The 11,533-nt window shown below is 33.4% G+C and overlaps 1 pseudogene; it reads left to right on the forward strand.

Annotated features, from left to right (window-relative positions):
- The first annotated feature begins 6,493 nt into the window (after positions 1 to 6,493).
- On the forward strand, positions 6,494 to 10,467 carry LOC112502979 (annotated as a pseudogene).
- Positions 10,468 to 11,533: the final 1,066 nt, after the last annotated feature.

Genomic DNA, 11,533 nt, shown 5'->3' on the forward strand with positions numbered 1-11,533 from the left:
CCAGCGCCTCTGGTCCTACACGGACACTTAACGAAATTAAGGGTTTTTATAGAGGACTTAAACACGAAGCTAACTATAAAAGAACATGAATGCTAGTTGAGTATTTTACCTCTAATCGACGAAAAACGAAGATTTCGGATGGGGACTTTCGAGCTCCGATTTCTCTCCCGATTCTCAACGAAAGTTTGGATGAAAACTCTAGAGCAAGGTGTAGCCTATATATATATTGAGATTTTTGTCGTAATAGTTGAATAATCCGACCAATAGGGAGCTTCAAAGGAGAGGTCGATTTCATATCTCTGAATTTGCAGATTTGATGCATATTTACAAAACAGGTCCTTCTGCATTTGTAGGTCTGATGCATATTTACAAAACAGGTCCTTCTGCATTTGCAGGTCTGATGCATATTTACAAAACAGGTCCTTCTGCATTTGCAGGTCTGATGCATATTTACAAAACAGGTCCTTCTGCATTTGCAGGTCTGGTGCATATTTACAAAACAGGTCCTTCTGATTTGGACCTGCTTACATCTGACCCAACAGAGGTCGTTTTCGCACTTCTGACATTTACCACTAGACCCCTCATGACGTAATATCTTACATTTTTGGTCCAATAATTAAAAGAAAACACTTTTACTTATTTTTCTTTTTGTCTTTCTCTTCATTATTTATTTATTTAAGATTTCTATAATTATTTCCTTAACTAACCACATAAATATTTTAACACCTTAAATAAAAATTATATATTTACAGACTCGTACAATATATATATATATTTAAAATTTTGGGTTTTACAGTACAATTTTCTTTCCAAAAGTGAAATTAAGTTCCACACTTCCGGTTCCTTACACTTTGGAAGTGTGATGATGTCCCATAACAACTTCATGTCCATTCACAATTTCAACATAATCCTTGAAGAAAGAACAATTATTTCCTTGTGATACTTTTCTTCAACTACACTTGCCTTTTCACTTGCTTTCTCATTAGTCTTCTTATGCTCTTCATTTTCCTTCTTTCATAACGTAATCTGACCCTTTCTTTCACACTTGACATATAATTTTTGACGTGTCTCTTTTTCTCTTTTTGTTGAGATTGGAATTGTTTGACTCATACATTACCTTCCTCTTTTTGCCTTTAGACTTTCTTTGATTCACATAGTGTACTTTAGAACTTGATGTAGCATTTAGATTTTTCTCATGGCTTCGAGTTTCCTCTTCTATCCGTAAGTTTTTCTGAATTTGTTCCAAAGTGAAGTCTTCCGTGGTATGCAATAACTTCTTCCTATAATCATTCCAAGATAGAGGCAATGTGGCAATTATGCCACCAACAATCAGTTGATCATGGATGGTGATATTCAAATTTTAAAATTTTTAAATCAGAATCAGAAATTCATGCACTTGATCAAGAACATATAATTTATCGAACATAGATAATTCAGAGAATTTAAAGGTGATAAACTTATGTGCTCCTTGTTTTTCAGTGTCGTATTTGTACTCTAACGCCTTTCAAATTTCTTTCCCTGATTGCATCGTGTATTTAAATCATACGACAGATCAGACAAGGAGTTGAGTATGTATCCTCTACACAGCTGTTCATCTTCTCTACGCTTTTTTCTTTTAACAATCCTTGCAACGGTATGATTATCCATATGTTCCGACAAATCTGGTAGTTCAGGATCAAGGATGTAGATGATCTTCATTGCAGTAAGATAGAACTTCATCTTTTTTTCCATCGTAAAAAGTTGGTACCATCGAATCGGTCAAGTTTTACAATCTTGAACAAGAAGTTTTGTTTTGTTCTCGGGAGTAGTTATATCTAATATTGTCCTAAGATTGATAGAAATTTTGATGCAAAAAACAATAAACAAACATTAGGATGTGATTTGGAATCACTATCCTTACGATAATATTAGATTCCACTATTTTTCATTGGGTTAAGGCTAATTTACCCCCAGGATTTACCTAATCTTAGATGAAGGACACAACAAATCCTTCAATCTCCATGAACATCGTTTCTAGATTTCTGCAGGAAATGGAGGAGAAAGAATAGAAAAGTTAGAGCATTTAGAGAGGATTGGTTCACATTTATAGGCTTGGGTATTGTCATCTAATCTTATCCAAGTTATAATAAAAAGTAAACAACATAAAAAATTGTCGAAAGACAAGAAAAGTTCAACATCCAGTGAATCATGCACGCTTAAGTTGCATAGAAAACCGTGTGAGCCTCACATCAACTTTTGTGTTTGAAAAATAAAAATGCCAAAAATTATTGCATATATAATATGCAAGCCCAAACCAAACCGAAAACCAATACAATTCTTACTCTTACATCCGAAGCCCTACCATGCAGAAAACCCTCAGGGTCAGTACTTTATTTTATCTATAATGTGTTTACGCTTTATGTGTGCATACATTTCTGTAAGCTATCAATCTATTCAATCTAAATGCACATAATAACTTCCATTTTTTGTTTACTAAGCAACTAAGAGAGAGAATTTGAACTAATGACATATAGGGCATTACTACCATAAGAGATTACATTAGTACTAAAAGAGTGTATTAATTATTTGTGTCATTCTTGTTTTCTTATAAAGATGTAATGATCAAACTTTATCGCTATAACCTTTAAATTGAAGTCCGATTCATCAAATTAATATCGAAGCATAAAAAGGAATCATTTTAACATCAAACAACTTTCAATTACAATAGGTTTGCTCTTAATTTTGAGACATCAATTGGTACGATTATATTACAAAAGTAGTTGGTATAAAATCTGTTTTTGTTTAATTATAAACCTTTGGGTTTGAGTGCGATGAAACTGATACATTGGACTTGGCGAACATTATCGAAACTGATGATACGGATAAAGGCATTTGCGTACTCCTTCTTGCATTCGTTAAGCTCCTTCAACACCTAAGCCGAGTCAGTGCACCCAAACATTGGCAACTTCCACATGGTCCAGTATCTTCCGTCATATTATCCTGGTGACCGGTGGTTTTCACAGTACACAAACCCATGTTCCACCTCGAATTCCAAACATGGAACCCACTTGTTGCGAAGAAGGTAGTCGATCTCCTTGGCCAACGATGATTCCGGCAGCGGAGGCAGGTATGAAAGTGTCTCGTACTTTTTCAATCCGACACTACAAGAAAAATGACCTTCAGAGAAGCTTTTGTTTTGTACTTAAAAGTCTTAAAAGCTTCTCTAAAGCCTTTAGATAAGCTTTTCAATTTTGTCAAAGACCTTCTCTGTGTGACGGTAGGTGAAGGTTTTAGAGAGGGTTTTCGAAGGGTGTGTTTTTGTTAGCCTTTAGAGACGCTTAATTGAGGCTTTAGATACACTTTTAAAACTTCTCTAAAGGTTAGTCAAGTTTTTATTCAAAGCTTCTCTAAAAGTATATATATTAGTGACACTTTTCAAGTATTTGTGANAGTATTTGTGACGGTTTGTAAGAGTTACTAAAAGATACTTTTAGAGAAGATAATGGAAAAGCTTCTCTAAAAGTATATATATTAGTGACACTTTTAAGAAAACTTCTCTAAAAGTTCTAATTAGTTAAGGTTACGAAATCTTTTCTAATTATGATATTTAGATACACAAAACTCAAAATCTTCTCTAAAAARTRTCTTTAGTTACACTTTTAAAAAGTTAATTCCTTCTCTAAAAAATATATTATAATAATAATAATAATAACAATAATAATAATAAATTAAACTAATAAATAATATTAAATTAATCGGAACAAATTAATAATAAACCTCAAAACAATTTTTTATAGATTTGTTATATGTTATTATAAGAACCATCCAAATTTAGTATTCAACTAGCTTATATATCGTCTAAATTTATCAACAAAAAACATCCAAAATCATCATACATGTTTAACGATCTTGAGTCTCCGAACGTTGGTCTTGAACAGTTAATGAAGATGAACTTGGAACTGACCGGCCGGATATAATTGACCTAACCATTTGTCGCAACTCCGCGACTTCATCCTTCACGAGAAAGAACTCGGATTTGGTAGAAGCAAGCTCGGACTCGGTTGAAGCAAGTCTATTAGACATCTCGTTGTGGCTCAATCGACTTGACGCACAGGTGCTATGTCGCGAACTTGTAGAATCGCTCCTAGTGCTCCCATCCCCGAATATATGCAGGTCTTTTACCTAAGACTTGTTGCATAATCTCTAGATCACCCGGGGTATTTTCTGTTGATTCACTTTGCCACTTAATCTCTACCATGTTCTCCTATGAACATAAAAATCATATATATAAATCTTAGTAATTTATAAAAAAATGAAGACATGCAAAAGAGTTCGTTAAACGTAACTTACATATGAAGTGCGAGAATAGTCATTAACCCAACCATCTTTTTCTCTATAATGCAACTTTCGGAGAGTCTCTATCTCACCGATAAGAGGATTGTCGGACAATCCTCTATTTCGAAAATGGTGATTCGGAGTGCTCACTGTACCGTTTAAAGCAACATACTTTCGCTTCCCCCTATTCTCAGAATTTTTTCTTGACATAGCCTACAGAAACAAAATATGATTTATAATTGTTATATGCAAAAAAAGAAATCAGATAGAAATTAACTGTATAACTGTTTACTCTTTACTTGAACAGTGGCCATTACAAATAGGCAGAAAAAGAACCAATTAGGCCAAATCTGAGTAAAAGATAGGTTCCATATCAGGTTCCATATAGGCAGAAAAAGAACCAATCTTGCAATTCAGGTTCCATATAGGAAGCATATATGGCAGATCAATAGAGAAGCAAATTAGACGTATACCAAGACCCACATATGACCACATAAGAGACCATTCTTATGAATGGTCTATGAAGAATCTATGAAGGTACTTTGTAAGTCGATCTGTATTTGCCACCAAGCCGATGATATCAAGCCATGTAACATGACACAAACAACGTTTAGCATTAATAGTTAGAGAATAGAGATGGACCGGTTAACCATTTGACATCTTAACCGGTGCCAATCCCTGCGACATGGAGGCTTAACTGGTTAAGCCGTATCATGTCCCAGTTACAACCCATTACCAGGTAGAATATATAAGGACTTTTAGTAATTGGTTTTAGTGGTCCAATAACCTATCCTACTTAACAAGCTAACCAGTCAGTTCTATTAATTTAATTTTTAACTATTGTTATTATTATTATTATTATTATTATTTATAATTAAATAATCAAAGATGGAACATACATATCAAGATATGGATGCTTAATGCATCTCCAACACCAGGAGAAAGTTCCAAACTAGCTTCATCAACATTAAGGTACATACAGACTAGGTCTAAGCTTAGAAACTAGGATTTGGTTGAAGCAAGCTCGGACTCCATTGAAGCAAGTGTAATAGACATCTTGGTGTGGCTTAATCAACCTGACGCACCGGTGCTATAACAGACCAAACACATCAAACAGTCCTAAAACATATATAATCTAGTGCAGGACCAAAGACACCAAACAGTCCTAAAACAGTGCAGCTATTTAAGTAGAAACATCTCCTTTTAAGCCCACTCCTATGGATTTTGGGCTTAAACTATCCAAAGAAAGTAGAGAAGAAAATGTTGACAGTACCTTATTCCGAAGTCTAATTGGCAGTCTAATGTATTTGACTGCCACAAGGTTAACTTGCAGATTGTTTCACGAAAGCTCTTCAGCTTGGATCATTTAACATTATGAAGCATCGCTTAAAGGTTCTTCCATGTCTAACTTAAGGGGGAATGTTAAAATTAAGTTAGACACTTAACTGTTAAGTTAGTTTTATACAGTTAAAATAGTTAGTTATGTTAATTATTGCACCTGTTAGCAAACAGGGGTGTCGTTTGAAAAGGGGTGTGTTGGTTGGTGTCAAAGGGTACAACCCTTCGTGTGTATTTAAGGTTTCCTATGATCTGTGTTGTAATTTGATGATAATCCAAATAAAGAAAGTATTATGATTTATGTCTTCTAACACAAAACATATACCATATAGAAAAAAAAAATTAGTGCAGTACCTTTGTATGAACTTCTATATAATTAACAACCATTTTAAAGGAGTCAAAGTTGTCAAGTATGTTTTTACCATGCTGTCATACTTTTTTTTTATTCTTCTTCATCTTGTTGCTGTTGTTGTTCATTTTTTTTACTCTGCTGGTTTTTATGTGGCATATTGGTTCTTAATTTTGGCCTTAATGCAGTACTCTATGGTTACAATAACAACTTGCATGCATACACCAGCACAGCCTTATGAATAGTGCTGATACCCATATTTTAGGGTCATAACAATTTGTTTTAGAAGGAAATCAGGAATGCATTTTGAAAATCTTGCAAGTTATATATTAATGAAAGATGATGCTCTTCTTGGTTTCATAACTTGGGTGATTAAACTGCATATTAATGGAAAAGCAGGAAGAAGATTGACATGAGAAAAAGGAGCATGGGAATCTGGCATATTAAAATGCATATTAATGCTCTTCTTCTCATCTGGCGGAAGAGGCCGAGATGGAGGCCATTTTGGTAATTCACTTCACAATGAAGTTGGTGTTTATTTGTAGTAGTGGTTTTGGAGGCAAAAGTGTGTAGGTATATATAGTGGTGGAAGGGAAGAAATGGACAAAAGGCAATCTGGGTGTGATTGTGGTTGATGGTATTAGACGCATGAGAGCCACATAGACAAAAGGGCGCTATATCTGGATAGGTACACCATGAACCAGAAGTTTGAAATGGTCGGGGTGAGCCCATTAATTCCACCCCATAAGACTAGATAAACTTTCAAAGTGTGGATTTGATAATTCAATATTTTTTAATAAGAATATTAAATATCATGAAAAGTTAACAATAGAAAGTTATGTGAAGATTTACATGTTAATTATTGAAAAATTCCAAAAAATATATGTATTTTTTGAAAATACATAAATGAATGAACGTTATATATTATTCATATGGGTTCACAAATATACTTTTTTTCAATAATTCGCATATGAATAACTTTTACTTCATATCTTTTAAGCATATATTTTACAATTTTTTGCTCAATTTATAAATATTAAAGATGGATAGACCAACTAGCATTAATAAAATTATCTTTTTGTAGGCCATTTAGGTTTCAATTTCGAAAGTTCAAAGTGGCATAACTTTAGATTGGAGTTGAATCCATATTCATGGTCAAAAGTTAACATTCTCACTCTATTTGAATTTTTGCTTTTAAAAACTAAAATTCCGATTTAACAGATTCTTTTGTTACATTATAGATGTATATACGTTTTTATGTCATGTTTGATGCAAACAAGTAGTTTCAAAATTTTGTAGGTTGCTAATGTGATATTCGTAGATCTACCGAATGGTGTTGGATTTTCTTATGCTAAAAAAATGGGAAGCATCGAGGAGTAGTGATTCCATTTTAGTTGTACAAGGTTATGAATTTCTTAGAAAACTAAGATATTTAGTTTTAAAATGTGACTCTTTTCGGATCATTATGGAATAGAAGTTCTATTATGTTGCTTCATCGATTTTTTTTGGTACAATCAGTACAAAACAAAGGGGTTTCATCGAAGGAAAAATCTATTGGTAATACACCGGAAAATGCCCTTACCAGCAGAGCTCACAGCCGGAACTGCGGATTGACCATCAATGATGGGAAAATCCGCGAGTGAATCGGTGATCTGCCAAAAACCTGTCGAATATTTTCAGCAGGAAAATCCGTCAGTAAAGCCCCTTTATTTTATAATGTATTGAACCGCATATGTGCTTCTTATGTTGTATCTACTTGAAGGTAGTAGCTAATTATTTACTAAAAAAATATTAATGAAACTTCGTTTGTGTGTTTAAATATGTGATGACGAATATTTGAATACAGTGGCTTGTGGAGAACGCCAGGTTTGTGAGTAATCCATTGTACATATCTGGGATTTCATACATGGGAATTATCGTACCAAATGCGGCTTTGGAGGTATACAAAGGTAAAAACTTCTATTGTAACTAGAGATTTAAAAGATGCACCTTCCATCATACATTGATCCCTCCATGAATAGGCTTCACTTCTATGACATTCTATTCACCATTTTCTCTCATTTTGCAAGGCAATGAACTTGGAAATCAACCGCAAGTCAACATTAAAGTAAACATCTTAATCACTACATAAGCTTTCTTAACGTTATTGCTAAAATATTTGGTTGGTTCATGTACAATTGACTGAAATGACTTAATTATGACCAATTTGCAACAAAAAATAAATCCCATGCTTCAATCGGTTTTTGGTTACCATCAAACTAACCAAATCAACTTTTTGGCCCAAAACTAGTATGCATGGGTAATTGTTTGTGGCAATCTCATTGACAAAAATAAATTTTTATTAACGATACAAAAACGCTAGATTAACTAATATGTTATCGCCGTTATACAGGGGTACCTAATATTAACCCTCTCACCGATAAGTTCATCGACTTCAATTCAAGATTTGAGTATGCTCATTGCCTTGCACTTATATAAGATGATATGTATGAGGTACTAAAAGATATTCATTACAAAATTGGTGAGAAATGGTGTTTCCATACTTGGGCACTGAGAAATGGATTAAAAATCTTAATCTTCCAATTGATAGCGCATGGGAACCATGGTGTGTTCGTACGCAAGTTGCAGGGTGAGCTCAAAAGTCAAGTACTTTTTGTGTTTAGTATATTTTTATTTGGTAGTTTCTTTAAAGTGAATCCATTTTGATTCATGAAATGCATACATTATTGAAAACTATATATCATGCAAAATGGTTGCTCTTTGTTTTTGTAGATGTCAAATGACATATGCACGAAGAGGATCCTCGATACAATTTGCAACTGTTAAGGTAAGAAACATGACACTTGTTATTTGAGTAATTGGTTATATCTTCTTGTTCTTCTTGTTAAGGAAAATAATATTTATGTTATAACATAAGGAGGATGATACTTGTGAATCTATGACTTTAATCATGATAACGACTACTCGACTTGGTACAAAAATTTGATGAGATATTCGTCAATAGCTAGCTGACCATTTTCAAGAAACAAAAAGCTATTGGATTTGTTTGAACAAAACAAATTACTATTATGACAAATGAGTAACACATTTATGGAATGACTTGTGTTTCGTAGGGTACGGATCATGCACTGGCATTGTAAAATCCTGAAGAAGCTTTAGCATTGATAGATTGGTGGCTTGCTTCTCATGCTTATTTATGCTTTTCGTCTTAATCATTGATTGTTTTGTCCATTTTGTTTCGCATTTCCTATTATTGCTATTAAACTCCTACTCACTAAACATGTGTCTTGCACGTGTGGAACTAATAACTGACCTAGTGCTCAACATTATAAGTCATTTTCTATCACTCCTACAAATGTTGCCAATACAACAATCAAAGTTTTCATTGTTAAATACGACCAAATCCATTGACACTTAATTAAAAACTGACGTTTTTAAACATCAACTTCTTTAAAGAATGGTTGTCAATGCTGAATTCATTTTATAAAAGATAATTTTAAACGGATTGGTAAATTTCCAACGTAAAAAGGTTTTTGCTAGTTATGTAAGTCAAAATGTTATAACGTGTTGGTAACTTACTAATTTTCTAAAATACGTTAGCGTTTTAATATTTAGCATGATGATTAGAATATGTTTTTCTAACCAATTGGTCATGGATTAACATTTTCTTGTCGGTGTTTGTAAAAATTTGGCAACGGTTTTGTTTTTGTTGCTAAGTACAATACTTGCCAATGATTTGTTGTCTACTCTTAAAATCAACATTTAGCAATGCGATTAAATCGCCCTGGTTAATATTTGGACAAAATGCATTAAAATGTAATGAGCTTTCTTTTAGTCCATATTTAGCGTAACGAAGACTTTTTTTCCTTAATTAATGTAACAAAAGTTTCAAATTTTCCTATTTCAATACCAAATTACGTGATGATTAGATTTGGCACCCGTAATTGATGAGTTGACATGACAAATAAACATTAATTGATTATGTGTCATGTTACTTGGATTTGCTTAATTTAAAGTAAAGATAAAAAAGTAATAAAAACTTGCAATTTTTCCACCCTTCCAATTCAGATATAACCAAAACCAAAATATACGAGGATGATGTTGACGAAGAAGATGAATATTTTAATGTTGAGATTAAAAGACGAGGAAGTAAATCAATTAACGAATTTCAAATCCGTCTTTAAATATGGGTTTCATTCCTTCCTTCATAATTCAAAAATGATTACGCAATTTGGGGTTCTTGTCAATGGAGGTTATTATTTCAATGCTTGATCAACTCCACATGTATTTGACAAATTCTGGTTCTTTCATTCAACCAGGAAGGGAGGGTACAATTCTGAGTTTTAAAATCTATTTTACCACTAAATCTTCAGTTCACCGAATACAAGGGTGTCATCAAAGTCATCCCCGTAGTTACTGTGGAAGCTATCTCAAGCACCAGCAATGGTGTTTGTCTAGTTGTCTAGAGAAAGGGAAATGGGGAAAATCAGTGATTGAAGAAAGCAGGGTTTTTTTCATTTATGGTGGAGACTGAACAAGAAAAATGCAAAGAAAGCAAGCAAGCAGGTTTCAGGGGCTGCCATGGCTGTGGTCGGTGTCATCCTAGTTAAATTATTTAATTGATGTGGCATCCTAGTTATGATTATACATGTCATCAAATGTTAACTTGTTTAATGGGTTACCGGTCAAATTAGTTTCAAAATAGGAAGACCGGAAAGTATCTTATGTTAATGAGAAAAAAAATATTCGTTGCACTAAATTGAATTAAGACAAACTTCGTTACATTTTGATGCATTTTATTCTTAATATTTTCAGGATAAAAACTTTACCAACTAGCTAATCATTGTTAAATTAAATTTAAGAAACATGTTGATAATTATAATGCATTTCATATATATAAACCACTAAGTAAGAAACGTTCACAAATTAGAAACTCCAACATAAGTACCCAATTAAATTAAATAATCCACACACTAATACATGGTTCCTCTGTCATCATTGTGAGAATCAATATGTGGAACCCTTGATGCTTTATATAAAAGAATCCTTGTATAGAGGAAGATGTTCCAAAATGTATGCATGTAGATGCGTCGTTGCTAACGGATATGAGACTCCAACACAACCCTCTGAGAGGAGGCTAAAGAGTTTGTTGAGTCCCTAAGAGAGTTCTAGATGCGTGTCCTTATAATATGATTGATGGAGTTGGATTGTTAAGTACTATAAGTAATAATGTTATTTTCATGAAAGGGTGAGTTGTAGATTACAATTGAAGAAGGAAAAGGGTATTTATACCTAATACTGGATTATTTAATTCTGAAAACAAGTCCGTATATCATACATAATTACAATATAGTGGAAATGCCCTCGACGTTTTATCCGGGACGATCTTGCAGTCAAAGCGGTTGCAAACAAAACCCACATCCACTAAAGGAAAAGGAGATACAAATTTCGTCGCCATGCATATATGCTCAGGACAAACAAAAAAGTATCCACGTCAAGCCTTTCATTTTATTATTTTGTTATATAAGAAGG

This window comes from Cynara cardunculus, unplaced genomic scaffold (assembly GCF_001531365.2).
Source record: "Cynara cardunculus var. scolymus isolate 2C unplaced genomic scaffold, CcrdV1 Un_Scaffold_2289, whole genome shotgun sequence".
NCBI lineage: Eukaryota > Viridiplantae > Streptophyta > Magnoliopsida > Asterales > Asteraceae > Cynara > Cynara cardunculus.